This window comes from Phascolarctos cinereus, unplaced genomic scaffold (assembly GCF_003287225.1).
Source record: "Phascolarctos cinereus isolate Bilbo 61053 unplaced genomic scaffold, phaCin_HiC Scaffold_726;HRSCAF=1367, whole genome shotgun sequence".
In the NCBI taxonomy this organism is placed as follows: domain Eukaryota; kingdom Metazoa; phylum Chordata; class Mammalia; order Diprotodontia; family Phascolarctidae; genus Phascolarctos; species Phascolarctos cinereus.
The window spans coordinates 425,587,680-425,609,125 of NW_027556098.1; the positions used below are offsets into that span (position 1 = coordinate 425,587,680).

Below are 21,446 nucleotides of genomic sequence, written 5' to 3' on the forward strand. Positions count from 1 at the left end.
AGGTGAGGTTAATATGAACCCAAAGTTTCAAGGGGAATGAGATGAAAGTTAAAATTTGCATAACTGTAGGAAGAGCCCAGGTGGTTAGCAGGTTTTCCCTCACTAAACTGTAGGACCCCTGAGGGCAGGGACTGGTTTGGTTTGCTGGCTTGGGAGGGGAGAAAGGTCTGGGAGGTGTTTTTTGTTTTTGTTTTTTGGCCTCTCTTTGTATATCCAGCCACTTGATCTCTGAAACTTTTTTCCTTAAGGATCAACTTTAACCCCAAATCCATCTGACTCTCCAGCCTTTGGTGTCAGGCCAAGCCTTGATTGGTCACTCTTTTGACTCTGAGGCTCACAGTGAATGTAAGTAGCAATTGTTTCTGTTTTGGCCAGAAACCCTGAGGGTCTTCCCTTCCCAGAATAAATTTTTTTGCTTTTGGATGAAGAAATTGGGGTTAAGTGACTTGCCAGGGTCACACAGCTAGTGTCAACTGTCTAAGGCTGAATTTGAACTCTGGTCCTCCTGACTGCAAGGCCAGATCTCTATCCACACTGCCCTGCCACCTAGCTGCCCCACTGATTTTTTTTTTACTGGATAAAAAGGCCATTCTCTGCCTCTTTTCTTATTTAGCCTTAATCACTGAATCAGCATTGACTCAGTCACACTGAAACCTGTTGAAGCCCTTAGCTTAAAAAGGCCAAGGTCCCCCACTGCATCCTGAGTCATCTCCAGTCATCCTGATCTATATCTTCCCACCCAGATGGCTACAGGGGAGAGAGTGAGGCTGGTGACTTTGCTCTGCCCTGCCTCACTTAAATCCAATTCACTTGCAAGTCATGGCCTTAATTTCCTGAAGTTAAGGTCCTGTGGGAGAACAAAGGACAAACAACAACGACAACATTAAACTGGAGAAGGAAACAAATGAATGCAAGGAGAGAAAAAAATAGCAGTGTAAGAAGAGTGGAATTGGTGAAGAAATAGTAAAATTTACGGTAATAATACCTAATATTCATAGAGTCCCTACTATGTTCCAAGCAATTTACAAATATGATCTTATTTGATCCTCAGACCCTGTCAAAGGGGGCTATTATTGTCCTCACTTTACAGATAAGGAGACTGAGGCAAATAGAGGAAAGGTGACTTGCCCAGTGTCACCCACTGAGAAAGTGTCTGAAGCTGGATTTGAACTCAGCTCTTCCTGATCCAGTCATAGTCCTCTACCTATTGTGTCACCTGGCTGCCTTCTTGTAGAAAACAACTTATAACTAGAGTGGATGCTTCAAATAGAGGAGAAAAGAAGATATGGTGTAATGCAGAACATTATTTTACCATTTAGGTAGTAGGGCCCTTTAGGCAATGGAAAGCAGAAGTTGCTGCTTAATCTTGCCCCAGACCTCTTTGCTCCTAAATCTAAACAATAGTGAAATGTACTCCTGCATGGCTTACGCACAGCCCATACCTGCAAAGCAAATGGATAAGAAAACTTGCAATACAATGGCTTTAGATAATTATGTTTACACCAGAAACCAGGACACCTGGTCTGGTTTGTGGGATCCCTGACCTGTAATGATGGGGTGCTCGGGTGCTTGTGCTTATACTTTTGCCCCAAAAATGCCTCCCTAGTCTCAGAAACACTGTCTCTGACAACCACTCCCCAAACCAAGGACACTGTGCCTAGCAGTATTCATGCATGGGCCTCAGCAAGATCCTTATCTGGCTGCTCAGGAAAGTTTGCAGAGCATTATCATATCTACACAGAGGGAGAAGGGTATCCTTGACCAGCCAGACTTCAAAGATCCATCCCCCTCCCTGTCCTGTATACTCCCTATATAAACCCTAGCTCAACCCCTGATGGGGGCTGCTTGATTTGGATGTGAATATCCCTGGCAGCCGCACGCTAATAAAGTCCACAATTTAAAATTAGCTTGGGTCATCAACTCGCTCATTTCTCGTAAGATAGTGTTTCAGCGAGTCATCTGGGAATGGGATGCATGGAAAAATAGGTGGGCTGAGGAATGGTGATCAGGACACTCCAATGATTAATTACTAGTGTTGATCTCATTCTCTTTATGTTTCTAAGGATTGAGGCAGAAGCAAAGAGGAAAGATCAGAGATATCATGGAGAAGATGTAATTAATTCTCACAACAATATTTGGATGTGATGAATTCACCTGTAAAAGTAGAGTAGCAGAATATATTAGAAAGCAGAATTCACCATGTTATTTAAAAGAAATGCCCTTGACACAAAGATTCACACAGCCTTCAAATGGATGGATCACATTCTGTGATACCTTTGGAACTTGGTCCCTAAACACCTTCCACCACCTGCCCTTTGACTTCATGATAACCACTAGACCTATAAACTAAAGAGTTAAATGGCCCATATACACTACATGAAATTACATGTTTGTTGTTGCTGCAAAGATCTGGAAACTGATGGTGCCTGTACATTGGGAAATGACTGAAGAAATGATGGTCTAAGAATGTAATGGAAAAGTATGGAGCCATCTTGTTTTCCTTCCTTTTGAAAGAGGACCAAAGTGACATCACTACCCCAGAGTCAAGTTTGAGTCTGTGCACCTGTGGCTGATAACATCAATACAAGTTCGGAATGTTCTACCACAGGTTGGGCACAAATAGTCCTGGTGAACCTTTGGGGTGGCTTCTCTAAGTTTGCAGATGTTGTGTTTCTCTTGAGCTACTTCAATTCTGCTCTGCTCCTATAGCACAGCACCTTTTCTGATGGTGGCACGCCATACTGAGAGGTCCTGTGCCAGGGTTTCCTGTGTCACACAATCAATTCCAAAGTTCTGAAAAGAGACCTTGAGAGTGTCCTTGTATCTCTTCTTCTGACCACCATGTGAACTTTTGCCATGATGAGTTCTCCATAAACTAGTCTTTTTGGCAAGCTTACATTTGGCATTCAAACAACATGGCCAGCCCATCAGAGTTGCACTCTCTAAAGCAGAGTTTGAATGCTTGGCAGTTTAGTTCAAGAAAGGATCTCAGTGTCTGGTATCTTATCCTGCCAGGTGATCTTCATAATCTTCCTATGGCAATTTAAATGGAAGTGATTCAATTTGCTAGCATGGTACTGGTATACTGTCCAGCTTTCACAGACATAGAACAACGAGGTGAACACAACAGCTCTGTAGACCTTGAGTTTAGTAGTCAGTCTAATACCTTTTCTCTCCCATACTTTCCTTCAGAGCCTCCTAAACACTGAACTGGCTCTGGCAATGTGTGTGTCAACCTCATTATCAATGTGTACATCCTTGGAAAGTACACTGCCAAAGTCAATGAACTTATCCCCAGCACTCAAAACTTCTCCATTTGCTGTAACCGAGGGTTCCACATATGGATGGTGTGGTGGTGGCTGATGGATCACCTGTGTTTTCTTGATGTTAATTGTTAGGCCAAAATTTGCACAAGCAGCAGATTATTGATCCATACTTTGTTACATCTCAGCTTCAGAGGCTGCATGGAGCCTGCAATCATATGCAAACAGAAAATCATGCCCCAACACTCCCTCCACTTTGGTCTTGGCTTGTAGCATCCTCAAGTTAAAAAATTTACCATCAGTGAGGTAGCTGATCTTCATGCCATGTTCATACTTATTGAAGCTGTTTGATAACATGGCTGAAAACATTATGCTAAAAAGCATGACAGCAAGCTCACATCCTTGTTTCACTCCATTGGTGACTGGGAAAGCTCGAAAGTATCATCCCTGCTCAAGCATGTCATCATGCAATTGGCGGACAATACTGATGAACTTCTCTAGGCAACCAAATTTTGGCATAATTTTCCATAAGCCCTCATGACTGACAGTATTGAAGGCCTTAGTCATATCTACAAACGTTGTGTACACACCTCTGTTCTGCTCTTGGCATTTCTCCTGGAGTTGTCAGGCAGCAAACACCACATCCAGTGTTCTTTGGTCCTTTCTAAAGTCATGCTGGCTCTCAGGCAGATGACCATGGTCCAGGTGAAGGATCAGCCTATTAAGTAGAACTCTGGCAAGAATCTTGCCAGCAATGACTACAAAAGAGGACTTTCCACTCCACTTTCCTCTCCCCTCTCCTCAGCCGTGATTGTCACAGGACAATCTATTTCCTTTACCTTTTTAGAGATGGACAGGTGGCTCAGTGGATAGAGCTCCAGCCTTGGAGTCAGGATGACCTGAGTTCAAATTCAGCCTCAAACACTGGACACTTGCTAGCTGTGTGAGCCTGGGCAAGTCAACCCTGATTGTATCACCCAAAAGCAAAATAATAATAATAAAATAATACTACAAAAAAAAGAACATGGAGTATAGCATCAAATGGAGTCAGTTAAGGGACCATTAAGTGATGGGGTGTGGCCCAAGCCAAGGTCTTCCTCCCTTAACCCAAAGGGAATCTGGCTTCCCTTTGTCTATAGGCCCTAGAAAGCCCTTACTCTGGTCTCAAATGGTTCCATATTGACTTCCCTTATCTCCCTTTGAAAGTCCTAGCCCCACCGTTTGATCTTGTGCAGATGCTTTTCAAACTTCTGCCTTCCAGTTCCCTCCATTAGCTATTCCCATTGTCTATTCAGTCTCTCAGACCTTCCAAGCTGAATTCTCACCTAGACCCTTTTCCCAGCCCCCTTCTCTGGCCACCCAAAATTACTTTAGTGCAGAAAAAATTCCACCCTGGCCCCCATTCAGGTGCTGAGAATCTCATGCCCATTCGTCCTTAGGGGCGTCACCTGTCCTAAGTGTTTTATCACTAATAAATTTTTCCTGTGGCTGAAGAAGATTTGAGTTGAATTCATTAAGGCAGAGCCCAGTGCCGCGATCTTGGGGTGTCCCCCAAGCACACCCCAAAAGTCCTAGACCTCTTCATCGGGAATGATGAAAGGCACAGCATCAGAGAACCTGGAGAGAGAAATCCTTCTGCCTAGATAGAAGGAGGCTAGGAGTGGTCTGGAATGATGGTAGGTTGGTAGGAAGTTGAAAGAGTATATAATGCTAAACCCCAAAATCCTAAACCAAGCCAGTTTGGACTGAACTCCCATGCAATGCATGTCAAGATAACTTGAGAGAAATTAACCAGGGGGCATGCATACTCCAATTTTGTTTGTCTTTTTTAGAACAAGATGTTTCAATTTTGGGTTCTTGGGGTTCAGGGTTCACAATATAAAAACCACTTTATCCATTTATCTGTTTGACCCTGTAGACTGCTTGCATTCAGAGAGTTCAGTAGAGTAATTCTGAACCAGTTACATTTAATTCTTATTCAGGCAGCTCCTAAAGCCAAATTTTAAGTGTATTTTACATTGAGGGTGGATCTGCCCTTAGGGTCAAACATCCCAATTGTCCTCCTAGAGGTGACTTTAAATGAGCCCCATTCGAATTTAAGCCAGGAGAAAAGTGCTAAGGAAACTGACTGCCTTTGGTGACAGCCTCCATTCTCAAACTAAACTGGTTTGGCTGTGAATCACTTTCTTGCCGGGAAATCTCCAGGTTACCTCTTCCTTCCAAGGTTCCCCCTCCCACCTCTTAAAGTCTGGAATCTTTCCTCCAGTAAAGAATCTAGTGGCAGAGAGATGGGGGAGGAGGAGCTCTCAGAGATGACCAGCCTGGTGGGTGGTGGCCCAGGTGAATAAGAGCCCTGGGGTGGAATTTGCAGGCCTGGGAGGGGTCTAGGTCAGAAGGCTCATCCCAGGGGCCAAGGCATTGCAGAAGAAGGAGGGCAGGGCTTGGGGAGGAGAGGGAGACAGGGTCCTGAGCTCCTGGCCCAGGGTGTGATTGGAGGAAAGGGCCCTTCCTGGGGTCCTCAGACTCTGGGCAAAGGCTGGGAGGACCCTCCCAGAGTGGGCTGGCTGAAAACACGAACTTGTGCTGAGATCTCCCTGTCTTCCTCCCTCAAAGCTGAGGAGAGCTGCCTTCTCTTTGACCTGAGATCTCTATCTTCCTGACACCAGCTCTGTGGGGCACATCCTTAGTTCTAAGCCAGCCCATCATAGATCTGCTGCCTGTTCAGGCCATTGGATCTCATCCTCCTCCTCTGACTATGTGGTAAGTGCCCTCCAGGTCCACCTGCAGCAATCGTCCTGCCCAGGCCTGGCTACTGGACAACCTTTCAGCTGCTCTCTTTTGCAGTCTCCCAATCAGTTCCCAAACATTCAGAGTCACTCTCTTCAGATTTAAGATTGGATCACCCTTTCCCAAAATTCAAACTTTACCCCCCAGGGACCCAGGAATCCTGTCTCCCTGTCTCCAGCTTTTGGTTAGAGATAGAGTTGTTCTCCCTTACAACCAAGCCCTTGTAAGGATGGAAAGTTCTGCCTGGGGGCAACTAGGTTTCTCAGTGGATAGAGGACTGGCCTGGAAGTCAGGAGGACCTGAGCTCAAATCTGGCCTCAGGTACCTTGACAGCTGTGTGACCCTGGGAAATTGCTTAAAAAAAAATTCTGCCTGCCTTGAGACCCAACTTTGGATGTAGGAACCAAAGCTCCTGCCGGATCCCCTTATCTGGACCCCCAGCTCCTGGGCTGCTTCTCTGTCAGATCCCAGGCTTTGGCTTCCTGTGTCAGCTCTCCCCTGGGGGATTCCAAGCCTAAGCTCTACCAGAGGGTCCTAGGAGTCCTCCCCAGTTATCCCTAAGCACACAGCCATCCTGCTTTCCCAGGCTCAGTGTCTACCTGGAGCCCTTCTGTCACTCCAGTTTCCCTAACCTTCCTGCCCTAAACTGGCTTAGAATATCTCCCTCCCAGTCCCTATCTGTGCTCCCCTTCCCCAGGCCTCCTGCTTTCCCTGCCCCCCTTTCTTTCAGAGCCCTCAGGGTCCCAGCCAGGGTGCTGAATCCCAGACAGAATTGTGTCTCCCAGCCTCAGGCTGATCCTGGTCATTTCTGGTGGCTCCATTCCAGAGCTGTACCCATTCCCAACCTTCCCTCCCTCCTAGGTCAAGCAGTCAGTCTGTTGTCTAGATAATGTGTGTGTGCATATGTGTGTGTGTGTGTGTGTGTGTGTGTGTGTGTGTGTGTGTGTGTGTGTGTGAGTTGGGGGAGAGGGGAGGCAGGGAGACCAGAGGACCAGTTGTAGGGAGAGCTCTGATTCAGGAGCCACTGAGGCTCTGCTGGTCTCACCCCATCTGGGATCCCAAACTCCTTCTGCCTCTTGGGTCTCTGTAGAAGAATGGAGGAGAGGAAGGGGACAGAAGAGAAGGAGTAGGAGAGGGTGGGATCATCTCATTTCCAGGCCAGACCTTTCATCTCATTTCATTTCCTAACCTGACCATTCCAGTAGGGGGCACTTTCACCCTGAGGGTAGTGCCACACCCTGTAAATCCCTGCAGGCCAGCCTCCTGCCCTGAGGTCATTCTCCCTTTCCCTTCCCAGCTCCGTGAGCAGAAGACCAAGGTCTGACCCAGCAGGGAGCCTGGAGCCAGAGGGAATGTCCCATGGGAGCTGCAGACCTCCAGCCCAGGTGAGTGCACCCTGCCCTCAGACTTGACCCATATCAGCCAAAGAGGCCATTTCCAGAGACAAAGAGGATTGTCTCAGAGGCTGTCCATTGCCTACCTATGGATTGTTTCTTTGCAAAAATAGGCAAGCAATTGAAAACAGTAGAAACAACACTGCCCTTCTCTCTCCTTCTGTGTTTTGAACTGATTCTCAGCACTTTGGCATCACAAGCACTACATACTACCCTCCCCCGATCCCAGTTGCTGCCCTCCCCTGTTCAGTTTTGAAGTTTTCCCCCTTGATTCCTGAGTCACAAGGATGACCACTTCACTCATTCCTCTCTCTTCTGCTGGGGTCTTGTCTTTGCTCCCTTTAAGCATGCCTAGCCCCCTCCCCCACACATCCATAGAACTGCTCCCCCTCTGCTTTGCTTTTTTGGCCAAGCTCTCCCTGGCAAACCTTGAACACAGGATGCCCTGCTTAACCTCCAGGGTCCCAGCTGCACAGTTTATCGATCTGGTGCACACTGACTGGTCCTGTCTCGTAGCTGGTTTGACCCTCAAAGGCACACTGAGAGGGCAGTGAGGGTTGAAAGGACCAAATACTATGAGCTGGGGCTGGGGGGTGTTCTGGCCTCCTGCATACTCTGGCCCAGTGTTTCTGGAAAATATGACAACTCCAGAAAACAGGTTAAGTTGGCTTGTGGGTCACATTCACATGTTCAAAGGCCCTTAGCAGAGCTTTTTGGAGCAGGCCAAAGCAAAGAGTACCTTCTTTGGCTCTAATTAGCATTTGTGAAGAGACTGGTACTTCCCTTATTAGAGAGGATATAGAGGAAAGGCTGAGTTTAGGGAATTATTCAAAGAGTTTTTTTTTCCAGTGGGGGAAAGGAGGGTATTGAAGGAGACACATTGAAGGAGATGTCAAAGAGGCATCAGGCTCAAAGCAAACACACAATGGAGTGACTTACTTTCTCTCCAAAATCCACTTTTAACCATCTTCACGACAATTCTGTATGGTACGTATTTTTATTATCTTTACTTAACATTTCAGGTAACTGAGGCAAACAGACCAACCAGGGTCACATAGAGAATAAGTGTCCAATGCTGGGCTTGAACTCAGATCTTCATGATCTTCTACCATTTCCTAGCTCCATCAGCATGGTATTAGTGTGCCCATCTTCTCAAACCCCTCCAACATTGACTAGTACCACTTCTGTCAGTTTTGTAGAGAATGAGATGCAGCCTCAGTGTTGTTTTGGTTTACATTTCTCTTCCTAATTGTTTGGGGCATTTTTTCATCTGTTTGGGAATACTTGGCCATTCTTCTTCTGATCATTCTTTCTTCATATCCTTTGACCATTTATCTATGGGGGAATGGCTGTTGTAGTTTTTTGTTATCAATGTGGCCACTTATGCTGATAGTTTTCCTAACATTAAAGCAGTCTTCCATTCTTTGTATAAATTCCCAGTGGTCACATAGTATATGATCCTTGTGGTATTTATGACTGTAATCTACTTGCTAGCACTTCATTAAAATTTTTTTACACCAATATTAAAGAGGGAAATTTGTCTGCATTTGCCTTCTGTTTTCCTTCTTTCTGATTTAGATCTTATCAACTTTTGGTTTTTTGGTGTGGCATTTGGGGTTAAGTGACTTACCCAGAGTTACACAGTCTTAGCAATATTTTTCTGTGATAAAAGGAATCTTTCTTTACCTGTATTTCCAAATAGTTTATTTAGTATTGGAATTCATTGTTTTTTAAATGTTTGGTAGAATTTACTTGTAAATCTGGGAGACTTTTTCCTTATGGAGTTCATTGATGATTTGTTCAAGTTCCTTTTATAAGATTGGGTTATTCAAGTATTCTATTAATTGTTTAAATTTTTCTCTTCATTCCTTTCACTTTTGATACTGGAAATTTGGTTTTCTCTTTTTTTTTTAATCTAATTAGCCAATGGTTTATCTTTGTCATCTCTTTGTTGTTATTCTCTTTAATGAAATTATTATTTCTATGATTTGTTCTTTGATGAATTTGTTCTTTAGGATTAGATGAATGTTTCAATTAATTTTTTAAATCTTTTTCAGCACCTTTATTGAATATGATTTTTATCGCAGATTGAACTAAATAGGCTGAATTTCATATTTCTGATTTTCTACATTTGATTATGAGGTTTTTATGATCTAATCCATGGACAGTTTTTGTATAAATGCTACATACAGCTGAGAAAAAGGTATATTCCTTTCTCTTCTCATTCAGTTTTCTCTAAAGTCTAGCAATCTAACTTTTCTTCAATTTATTTACCTCCTTAACTTCTTTCTTTATTTTTTATTTAGATTTATCTACTTCTGAGAGGGAAGGTTGACATTCCCCACTAGTATAGTTTTATTGTCTATTTCCTCCTATAACTCATTTAAGTTGTCCTTTCAAAACTTAGATACTATACCACTTGGTGCATATATGTTTAGTACTGACATCAATTCATTGTTTTTGACATCTTTTAGCAAGATATACTTTCCTTCCTTACCTCTTTTAATTAGATCTATTTTTGCTTTTGCTTTGTCTCTGATGATCATTATTACCCCCTTTTTTTTTTACTTCAGCTGAAGCATACTACATTCTCCTCTAGCCCTTTATGTTTACTCTGCATGTGTCTCTGCTTCAAATGTATTTCTTGTAAATGGTTTATTGTAGGATTCTGGTTTTTAATTCATTCTACTACTCACTTCCATTTATGGGTGAGTTCATTCCTTTCATATTTACAGTTATGATAACTGTATTTCCCTTCATCCTATTTTTCCTATTTCTCCTCTCCCACTCTCTCTCTCTCTCTCTCTCTCTCTCTCTCTCACACACACACACACACACCCTCTCACCTTTTACCCTATCTCTCCTCACCAGTGTTTTGCTCCAGATGAATACCTCCCCCAATCTGCCCTTCTTTCTATCAGTCCACCTTCCCCTTATCACTGCCCCTTTCTCTCTCTCAATGGGATGAGATAGATTTCTGTACCCAACTCAGCATGTATTCTTTTCTCTGTTTCAGCCAATTTTGAGAAGAGTAACATTCAAGCCCTTCCTTCCCACATTCCCCATCTTCCCCTTCGCTGTAATAACTCTTCTTTTCCTCATTTATGGGAGATAATTTAATCCCTTTACTTCTTCCTTCCCTCTTCTTGAAATGCAATTCTCTTTCTCACCCCTTACTTTTGTTTTCTTGAATATCATCCCATCACAGTCAGTGTATGCTGGCATTGTATACTCCTTCGAATTGCCCTAATAATCGGAAGGGTCTTTCTGGTATCATCTCCCATGTAGGAATATAAACAGCTAAATCTTTTGAATCTTTTCTATTTGCTGTTTTCTGTTTACCTTTTGATGCTTCTCTTGGATGTTGTACTTGAAGAGATTTTGTTCAGCACTGGTCTCTTCACTAGGAAAGCTTGATTATCCTCCATTTATTGGATGTCCATTGTTGCCCCTGAAGGATTTTACTCAGTTTTTCTGGGTATGTGATGCTTAGTTATAATCCCAGTTAATTTGTCTTGCTGAATATCATTCCACATGCTCTGATTTTTTTTTTGTAGTGTAAAAGCTGCTCAATTTTGTGTTAGCCTGTCTGTGGCTCCACGAGATTTGTATTACTTCTTTCTGGCTGCTTGCATTCTTTTCCCCTTGACCTAAGAGCTCTGGAATTTGGGTATAATATTCCTAAGAGTTTTCATTGTGGGATATTTTTCAGAAGCTGTTTGGTGGATTCTTTCAATTTCTGTTTTACCCTATGTCTCTAGATATCAGGGCAGTTTTCCCTGATAATTTCTTTGCCAAGAAAATACCAGATGGGGTCATGCAAGGTCAGACATGATTGAAACCACCTTACAGCAACATTAACATCCATATAGAATGTCTCATGGAGTATGGTGAAACAAGTTAGTCTAATCCTAATTTCCTTCCTGACTGCTTCCCAGTTTTCTCAGCAGTTTTTTAACCAAATAAGGAGTTTTACTCTAAGTAGTTTGTTTTCCACCTTATCAAACACTGAGTTACTGAGTTCTAGTGATTCTGAATTTCCCTTGTTTCATTTGTTCCATTCATTTCTCTCTCTCTCTCTCTCTCTCTCTCTCTCTCTCTCTCTCTCTCTCTCTCTCTCTCTCTTTCTCTCTCTCTCTCTTTTTATTTGTACCAATACCAAATGGTAAATGGAATTTTACCAAAACCCATGGTTTTGATGACTGCTGCTGTATAGTACAGTTTGAGGTCTGGAAGTGCTTTCCCCCCTATAGCCTTACTTCTTTTCATCATTCCTCTTGATGTTGTAAGTCTTTCATTTTTCCAAATGAATTTTGTTATTTTTCTTCAGGCTTGTAAAATATCTCTTTCATAATTTTGTTGTTATCATTATTGATGCTGTTCTGTCTTGTCCAACTCTTTGTGACTCCATTTGGGGTGTTCTTGGCAAAGATATTAGAATGGTTTTTTTTCTTTCTCCAGCTCATTTTACAGATGAAGCTACTGAGGCAAACAGAGTTGAGTGACCTGCCCAGGATCATACAGTTAGTAAGGGTCTGAGGCCAAATTGGAACCCAGATTTCCCTGACTCCAGGCTCGACATTTTATCCACTCAGCCCCTAGAATTTCATTACTATAGTATTAAAAATGTAAATATCACTGTTAAGTCTCCATTGAGGTTTGTATCTTTTGTGGTCCATTAACCAATTTCCATTCTTATTTAATTATGGAATGATAGCATGTCTAGATAACTTTTTAACTTTGTTTGTAGTATCTCTCTGCCCTAGTCTAAGGTTAATTTTTGTAAAAGTTCCATGTGGTACAAAGAAACAAATTATGTCTTCAGTTCTGATTTTCTAAAAAGATGTCAGATTTTTCTTTATCATTGAACATCCACTTTTTGTCCCATGTTGCTAAGCTCATATTTGCATGGTAGATCTCCCAGGACCACATACTGAGCTTCATTCTCTCTGGAATACATTCTTCCATTCCCTCCTCATTTCTAGAGGATTTGGAATAGTGTTGCATATTGCAGTGTTCTTTCCATTGTATGTGAAAGCCTTTCTCTTGATAGCTTTTCTTTATTTTTATTTTTATTTGCTTTTTGCTGTGCCAGTCGGGGCTAAGTGACTTGCCCAAGCTAGTAAATGTTAAGTGTCTGAGGCTGGATTTGAATTCAGGTCCTTCTGACTCCAAGGCCAGAGCTCTATTCACTGTGCCACTTAGGTGCCCTTTCTGATGGCTTTTAGAGCTCACTTAGCCTCAAGGACCTGACAGTCTAATGGAGGAAGACGACACAGGAAGGAATTTTGAAAATGGGTTGGAGTGAAGAGAAGGTACCCCAGTACAGGGGCACAATGGAGCAGTCAGTCAGACAAGTCCCAAAGAAATTGAGTGACATGAGTACTGAGATGTCTAAAATGAGCTTTCTCCGTAAATGGAAGCTGGAGGTCATAACCCCATCCCATGGTGGTGAGAGATGGTTGTGAGAAGCTTGAAAAGGAAAGAGATTTGGAATAGCTTTTGTTGGGTGTGAGTAAAGGAATCAGAGGCCAACTATCTATAAGAGGACTGCCTTCCTGCAATGAAAGCCTACGTGATGAGTACTATGAGATAAAGAGACCCCAGTGGGGGGGGTCAAGAATTATAAATTCTTGGGAATCTCAAAAAGTATAAATGATTAATAAATACCCCAATTATTCCAAAATAAAATGATAGAATACAGGGAGTGAAAAGTGTTTTATGGGTAAAAAATAGACCATTAATCAGGTTTTTTAAAGAAGAAATCAGAAAGATGAAAAATTAAAAGATGATTTTGTATATATGATGGAGAATTGTTCCAAATATCAGAATTTCTGATAAAATGAATTATATCCAGATGATGGAAATGAAAGACCTTCAAAGGCCAAACACACATTGTGCATGTAGCAGTTTGGAAATATAGATAAGTGCTCATAAGTACCAAGGTATTTTCAAATTTGGCCAGCCTTTCCTGTATATAGTCCTTTCTTGTCTTTTGTCTTCCCAAGTTTCCAAAGTTCTAGTGGTATATTTAGATCTTTTATGTCTCTTGAAGAAACTTTCTCATAAATTAGGTGAAGCATAACCTATATTAACCAAATTTTGCTATTTTGATATGTGAAGGAATGTTCCACAGTTCCTCTTAATTCTCTGCAACTGAGTAGCAGAGTATGGATCCATTCTTTATTGCTTGGGCTAATTTTTTCCTGACAGTAACACCAAGAAAATAGAGGTTGTCGGAAAGGTCAAGGATGTTAAGGGAATCGATGGAAAAAAATATGAAGGAAGATGGCCTAGCTATACTATAAAACTTGTTAAAATGGTCTGGTAGTGGTTAAGAAATAGAATGGGAGATGAGTACAAATTACCGTATAGTAAATGACCCTAGTAATCTGGTACATGATGAACCCAAAGATCCAAGCTGTTGGAATAAAAGCTGCTAGGAAAACTGAAAAATAGAATGGCAGAAACTAGATATAGACCAACTTCTCACACTGTATATGAAAATAAGCTCAAAATGGGTACATGATTATATGTATGAGTACATAAAGGATGGTAACTTATGCAAATTAGGAGGCTATGGATTCATTTATCTGTCAAATCTATAGTTAAGGGAAGAATTTATGATCAAACAAGAGATAGAGAACATTAAAAGATGTAAAATTCATAATTTTGATCATATAAAATTGAAAAGTTTTAGCACTAACAAAACCAATACAACTAAAATTAAAAGAAAAGCAGAAAACTGGAGAATTTTTTTCCAAGTATCTCTGATAAAGATCTCCTTTTTTAAATATATTGAGAACTGAGTCTAATTTATAAAAAAACAAGTCATTCTCCAACTGACAAATGGTCAAAAGATATGAATAGGCAGTTTTCAGACAAAGAAACCAAAGCTATCTGCAATAATATGAAAAAATGCTCTTAATCACTATGGATTAAAGAAATGCAAGTTAAAACAATTCTGAGGTACCACCTCACACCCATCATATTGGTTAATATATTTTTAAATTTATTTTATTTCATTTTTTTTTAGGCAACTGGGGTTAAGTGACTTGCCTAGGGTCACACAGCTAGTAAGTGTCAAGTGGTTGGTCTGAGGCTAGAATTGAACTCAAGTCCTCCTGACTTCAGGACTGGTCGTCTATGCACTGTACCACTTAGCTGCCCCTCATATTGGCTAATATGACAAAAAGGGAAAATGATGGATGTTAGAAGGTATGTGGGAAATCTTTATTAATGCATTAATTCACTGTTGGTAGCGTTACAAACTGATCCAACCATTCTAGAGAGCAATTTGGAGCTATGCCCTTAGAGATATAAAACTAGGCATAATTTTTGATTTAGCAATACCATTGCTAGACCACTACCAGACCATTTTAACAAGTTTTATATATAACCCAGACATTTAAAAAAAAAGAGGAAAGGACCTATTTGTACAAAAATATTTATAACAGCTCTTTTGTGGTGGCTAAAAATGGGAAATCAAAGAGATGCCCATCGATTGGAGAATGGCTAAACTATCTGTGGTATATGATTGGAATGGAATATTATTATGTTGTCAGAAATTATGAGGACGGTGATTTCAGAGAAACCTGGAAAGACTTACATGAAGTGATGCAGGGTGAAATGAAGAGAACCAGGAAAACATTGTACACAGTAACAGCAATACTGTTCAGTGAAGAATCGTAAATGACTTAGTCATTATCAATGAAATCAATCGAACAATATCATGATCCAAGAAAATCCCTAAGGACTAATGATGGAGCATATTATCAATCTACAGAGAAAGAACTGACACTTTTTGCATACACATTGAAGCTTGCTGTTTTTAACTTTTATTCATTTGTTTTAGTCTTCCTGTATAAAACAACTAATATGGAAATGTTTTACATGATTGCACATACATAACTTATATCTCCTTGCTTACTGTCTCAGGGAGGAGGAAGGAAGGGAGGCAAGGAGGGATGGAGAAAGGTCATTTCTCAATTTACACTGCCAAGCATTCACACTCTACTGCAGAGAGGACAACTTCAATGGCCTGGTCATGTTGTTCAAATGCCAAAAAGATGTTTGCCTAAAAGACTATTTTACAGAGAATGCACACAAAGAAGGTACTCACAAGGTGGTGAGAAAAAGTGATACAAGGGCATTCCCATGGTGTCTTTAAAGAACTTTGTAATCAATTGTGAGCCATGGGAGACATTGCCAAAGGACCACCCAGCATGGCCTGCCTACATCAAAGAATGTGCTGTGCTGTGGTGTGCTGTCCTGTGTGAGCAAAACAGAATGGCATAGCTGAAAAGAATGGTGAGATGTGCAATTAGCAGGCAGGATAGGATGAAGGGCAATAGAATTAGTTTGCCACAACATGTCTACTATGGAAGTGTTTTGCATAACTGCACATATATGGCCTGTATTGACTTGCTTCCCTTTTCAATAAGGGTGGGTGTGGTGGGAGAAAGGGAGAAAATTTGGAAACCCAAAGTTTTAAAAACACATGTTTAAAAAAAAAGTTTCCACATGCAACTGGGAAATAAGAAATACAAGAAATGAGGTACAGAAATCTATCCTGCCCTACAGGAAAATAGAAGGGGAAGGGGATAAGAGAAGTGGGGGAGAGATAGAAGGGAGGGCAGACTAAGGGAAGGGATATTCAAAATGTGTGCCATCTTGGAGCAGGGGGAGGGGCAAGATGGGGTGAAAATTTGGAATTCAAATTCTTGTGGAAGTAAATTTTAAAAACTAAAAATAAATTTATATTAAAAAAATTATTGAGAATGAACATTATAAGCGGAGGTGGACTTACTCTAATGAGTAGCTGAGGGACTGGACTCATCACTCAATTTTGGAGAAATAGCCTTATCCCTTCCTAGACCACCCATGCCTCAGGAAATCTAGCAAAAAGGGGGAATCCACTTCCCCTCAGACCTGTCTTACTAAAACACACAATGGGCCAATATTTACCCCAAGACTAAAATCTCTTTATATTTTGGTTAGATCCAAACTTTCTCAGTTGGGTAACTCTCACCCAAGATTTCATTTCTTCATCAGCCCTGCCCATTGGAGACTGGCTGAATCACCTACAGGGGCTGATTTCTGAATGAAAATAGAAACTAGGGGGTGTAGAGCTTAGGCCTAAATCAATAAGTGGTTATTAATATGAGACAAATTATAATTGCTCTTACATCCAAGAATCCATTCTGGAGTATATATCTTGTTAATATAATCAATACAAAAAAGCAATCCGGCTAAAGTCATATCTTATTTCCCATCAGAGAATTCCCATGAGATTGAAATCATATTACTATAATGAATGTGGAAAGTCATTCAGATGGTCTATAGAGCTTCTTAGACTCCAGAAAATTCATCTCAGAAACGATCCCTAGAAGAACTCAATGTGGGAATGCCTTCAGCAGAGTTCTCCTGTTCCTTTACTTCGGGATTCATGGTGGAGAGAAGACTTATGAATGTGCTTAATGAGGACCTGCCTTTCCCTGGAAGACACAGGTCACTGAACATCACAATATTCACACTGGAAGGAATCCTTGTAAAAGCAATAATTGTGGGAAGGCCTTCAACTGGATCTCCTACATGTTTATATATTGGAGTAATCTTCCTGGAGATAAGTCTGATGGATTTGATTAATGACAGAAGACCTTTGCCTGCAGCACAGACCTCATGAGACATCACAAATCTCTTATCTCTCCTTGCTATTATCTGGAATTCTGCATTCATTTGGGTATATCTTTTCCCTTTTCCTTTCCTTCTCTCCTTAGCTATTTTTAAGGCCTCATCAGACAGCCATTTTGCTTTCTTGCTCTTCTTTTTCTTTGGAATACTTTTTGTTGCTGCCTTCTGTACAATAATGCAAACCTCTGTCCACAGTTCTTCAGGCACTCTATCAGATCTAATCCCTAGATCTATTCATCATTTCAATTTCATATCTATAAGCAATGTTGTTTAGGGCATAACTGTAAGGTCTGATGGCTTTCCCTATTTTCTTTGATTTGAGTCTGAATTTTGCAATTAGAACCTCACATTCTGAGTCTCAGTCAGCTTCAGGTTATGTTTTGACTGACTGTATAGAACTTCACCTCATCTGCCTTTTTTCCCTAGAAAATGTTTTAGGTTTTCAAAGAACTGAGAGGCTTTGGCTTCTTTGGAATTAGTCATTGGGAGATAGACTGGTTAGTGTGATGTTGAATGTTTTGCCTTAGATTTCAACAGTACTTGATTGTAAGTTGGAAAATCTTGCTGAACATAAACTTTATGGATCTACTTAACAAGATTAGGTCTCTTGTTCAAGATTTCCTCAGATCTCCCAGTAGGAGACCTCATTAAACATCCAAAATTACTTACTGTGAATAAACGCCTACAAATGTCATGGCTTTCCCCCCTGAAATCCTGATGTTTCCAATTACTCTACAATAATATTCCTTTGAATTCCTGTACTGTATTTTCTTCAGCTATTGAACAATTGATGGTTACTTACTTTGTACCTTGTTTGTTGCTTGCACAAAAAGTTCTGGTATAAATATTTTGGTAACTGACTGCAATCCCTCTAGAGTGTAACAATCACGGCTGGGCAAAGTGATTCTCTATGTAAGATAATTTGGAAATTACATTCAACTGAATTGTCATTTCACTGGCAACTGGTTTTTGTTTAAATCTGTCTTGTCAAAACAGTAAGATTTGCTTTAAATCTGTAACCTTGCTTTTGTTATTTGCTTCGAAGTTTTCTTTCATTTTCATTTTTGGAAATTATTTGATAACCAAGGTTGTTAATTTTTGAAATGATACCTAGAGGGTGATACAATTGTTTTCTTAGGAAATCAACTTCTCTTCATCTGGACACTGTGAAATGATGAATTAAACTGTTAGAGAATGTGGTTATAATGTTTTAACACTGCTTTTAGTTCATTGCATATATTTGCCTTTGAAAACAATAATCGGAATAACTTACTATTTGGGAAAAGAAAAACAGACTTATACATTCTGCTCATCCTGGAAGTTCTTTGGGGACCAACCAAGTGCTTTGGGACCTCCTTTTAGGGCAAGGTCATAAAGTCTTGTCAGCCCTGGGAAAGAAGCTGCTTAAAGAAGAGATTGTCTAATTCTGAAGTAATGAAGTGCTTTACTGAGTCATTAAGACCTCTAAGAGCCAAAGTCAAGTTGAGGGAGGGGAAACTTACAAGTTTCTTTATCATGTACAAGTTTTATGAGAATGTATTTGGCCACTGGTTATGAAACTGATGAAATTCCACCTAGAGTAATATGTTTGGCAGTTATATCTTTGCCCCAGCTCTGACTTAACAGATTCCAGCTTGGATTCAAAGTGTTGCCCCTTCCTTGTGTAGAATTAATATTATTAGATCTTAGAATGCAGAAAATAAGAAAATGGCTCCAATCCCCATGACTGGGGACTCCCTCATGGCAATTCAACAAGCACTGATTATGTGTTAAGTGCTGGGGTGCAAAGCAAGGTGAAACAGCTCCTGCCCTCAAGGAGCTCACATTCCAAAGGGTTTTGGTCAAGTAATTAAGTCAACAAGCTTGTTTCCTTGTTTCCTACATACAAGGTAAATTGCAGGAAATCAAACAGAGACAGTGGACCAAGGAAGGCTTCTTCAAGTAAGCCAGGAAACAATGAGGCTAAGACAAGGAGGGACAGCTTTCAAGGCATGGTGGGGAGGGGCAGTGGTGGAAACTTTGAAAATGCAGAGTCAGTGGGGTCATGGCCATGAGGGCAGAGTAAAGGCAGGGACTTGCCTGAACTCTCCCCTAAACCCTTACAAATACATCTAAAAAAATTACTCTAAACAAATACTAGAGTAGCAGAACCTTCAAAAAGAGAGTGAAAAAGATTATAGCCCAAGAGAACCTGGAAGGTCAACAGGAAAGGTCTGTTTCACCAGACTGAGAGAGTCACACAAGTCAGGCCCCAGCAATCCTGGAGCAGGCCTCAGGGTGACTGAATTAGATGTTTCCAGACCTCTCAGCCCACAGATGCCAAAGACAACTTAGAAGGTCAGCAGGAAAGGTCTGTCACATCTGGGTCAGCATAGTGCAGCACAGCCCTGGCTACAGCAATCTAGGAGCAGGTGTTGGGAGGGACTCAATCAGCAGGGGCAGTGACAGTGGCTACTTCTTGAGTTCTCAGTCTATAGACAGTAAGGGGATGGAATAACTGGTCAGAAGGACATGACGGGGTCTCTTTGCTAGCACTGGGGCAGGACTCTGTTGCTTTGCCCACACTTGCTTCTGGATTGGAGTCCTAGGGTGAGGAGGAGCACTCGCATAGCAGAGCTTGAAGCTACAGTGTGGAGGACACCCACCTCACAGTTCCAAGACAGAAGAGTGCTTGTGGTCACTCACAGACCAGAATATAGGCCAGGCGAGTAGTAAACACCTCCCCTTAGATCATGCCACGTTGAAAGAACTCAAAATTCACAGGTCCCTAGAAATATCTTTGAAAATAGCTGCACAAAAGCCCTGAAACTTTGGACACTACACCCTCCACACTGGAAGGAAAGCCACACCTTAAAGAGGTAAAAAGTCAAGAAATAGGCTGGGAAAATGAACAATTAATGGGGGGGGGGAAATCCTGACTACAGAAACTTACTTTGATGTCAAAGAAGATATGCACATATTATCATCATTATGTGTTCAGTTTCCCAACAACTTTCTAAGGAAAATCAAGGGAAGTGGGTCATGGTTGTTGTGAGCAACTTTGAAGAGCAAGAGGCCTTTAGAGAAGCTTGATCCAGGTGTCATCACGGTGAGATCTCCAGATCAATAATGCAGCAGAGTTCCTCTGTCTCATTGTGTTCAATCTTTCCATGTTCCCTTTGCCTCCTGGGCAGTAGCAGAAAGCCAGCATTGCACCATGTTTGGATTTAAGCCTACAGATGTGCCAGCAACAGCCACCATAAAGTTCCTTGGGGCTGGCACCACTGCCTGCATCACTAACCTCATCACCTTTGCCCTGAACACAGCCAAAGTCTGGCTGCAGATGTGGGGAGAGAGCTAGGGAGCCATCTGAGCTTCCTCTGCCACTGCCCAGTATGGGGTATCAGAGAGAACATTCTCACCATGGTGAAGACTGAGGGCCCTGGCCCCGGCAAACTGTACAATGGGCTGATGGCTGAGTTGCAGAGCCAAATGAGTTTTGTCTCTGTCCTCATTGGTCTCTATGTCTCTGTCAAGCAGTTCTACACCAAGGGATCTGAGCATGCAGGCATTGGGAGCTGCCTCCTGGCAGGCTGCATCACAGGGGCACTGGCAGTGGGCGCAGCCCAACCCACAGATATGGTGAAGGCACATTTCCAGGCCTAGGCTCATGCAGGCAGCAGCCAGAGATACCAGGGCACAATGGATGCCTATGAAGCTGTCACCTGAGCGGAGGGAATTCTGGGTTTATGGAAAGGAACTTTACCCAATATTGCTCACAATGTTATTGTCAAGTGTGCTGAGATGGTGACCTAGGATCTCATCTAAGATGCCCTCCTGAAGGCCCAAGTCATGACTGGTGACCTTCCATGCTACTTCCCATCAGCCTTTGGGGCTGGCTTCTGCACCACCTTCATTGCTTTGCCATGCAGGTGGTGAAGATGAGATACATGAACTCTGCCATGCGCCAGTATGCCAGTGCTGGCCACTGTGCCCTCACTATGCTTTGGAAGGGGGGGACCGCAAGCCTTCTATGAAGGGTTCATGCCTTCCTCTCCTTGGGCTTCTGATGTAGCGATGTTTGTCTCCTATGAGCAATTGAAATGGGGCCTGATGACCACTCACACTTCCTGGGAAGTTCCTTTCTGAGCTCCCTCCTGCTAGCTTTCTGCCTTATACCCCTCCCCTTTGAGTCCAGACCCCATCCTGTCTCTCATCCCCCATTTCCCCCCTATTCCTCTCCTCCCCTGCCTTAGCTTTGAAGGAGCCTCCTACAAACTCCCCCCACCTTAGAGTTAGCACCATTTAAACCTTCTCCAGCCCACTTCTC

General features: G+C 41.9%; 1 protein-coding gene, 1 long non-coding RNA gene and 2 pseudogenes across 2 annotated transcripts in view; 3 read left to right on the top strand and 1 right to left on the bottom strand.

Annotated features, from left to right (window-relative positions):
- The window catches only part of LOC110197754 (uncharacterized), a 420,263-nt gene that overhangs the window by 255,094 nt on the left and 143,723 nt on the right, over positions 1 to 21,446 (top strand).
- Positions 1 to 21,446, bottom strand: part of LOC144454442 (uncharacterized) — a 351,830-nt gene that overhangs the window by 140,379 nt on the left and 190,005 nt on the right. The window lies entirely within an intron of this gene.
- The window catches only part of LOC110197783 (zinc finger protein 69 homolog), an 82,623-nt pseudogene that overhangs the window by 22,525 nt on the left and 38,652 nt on the right, over positions 1 to 21,446 (top strand).
- Positions 20,334 to 21,265, top strand: LOC110197780 (dicarboxylate carrier UCP2 pseudogene; annotated as a pseudogene).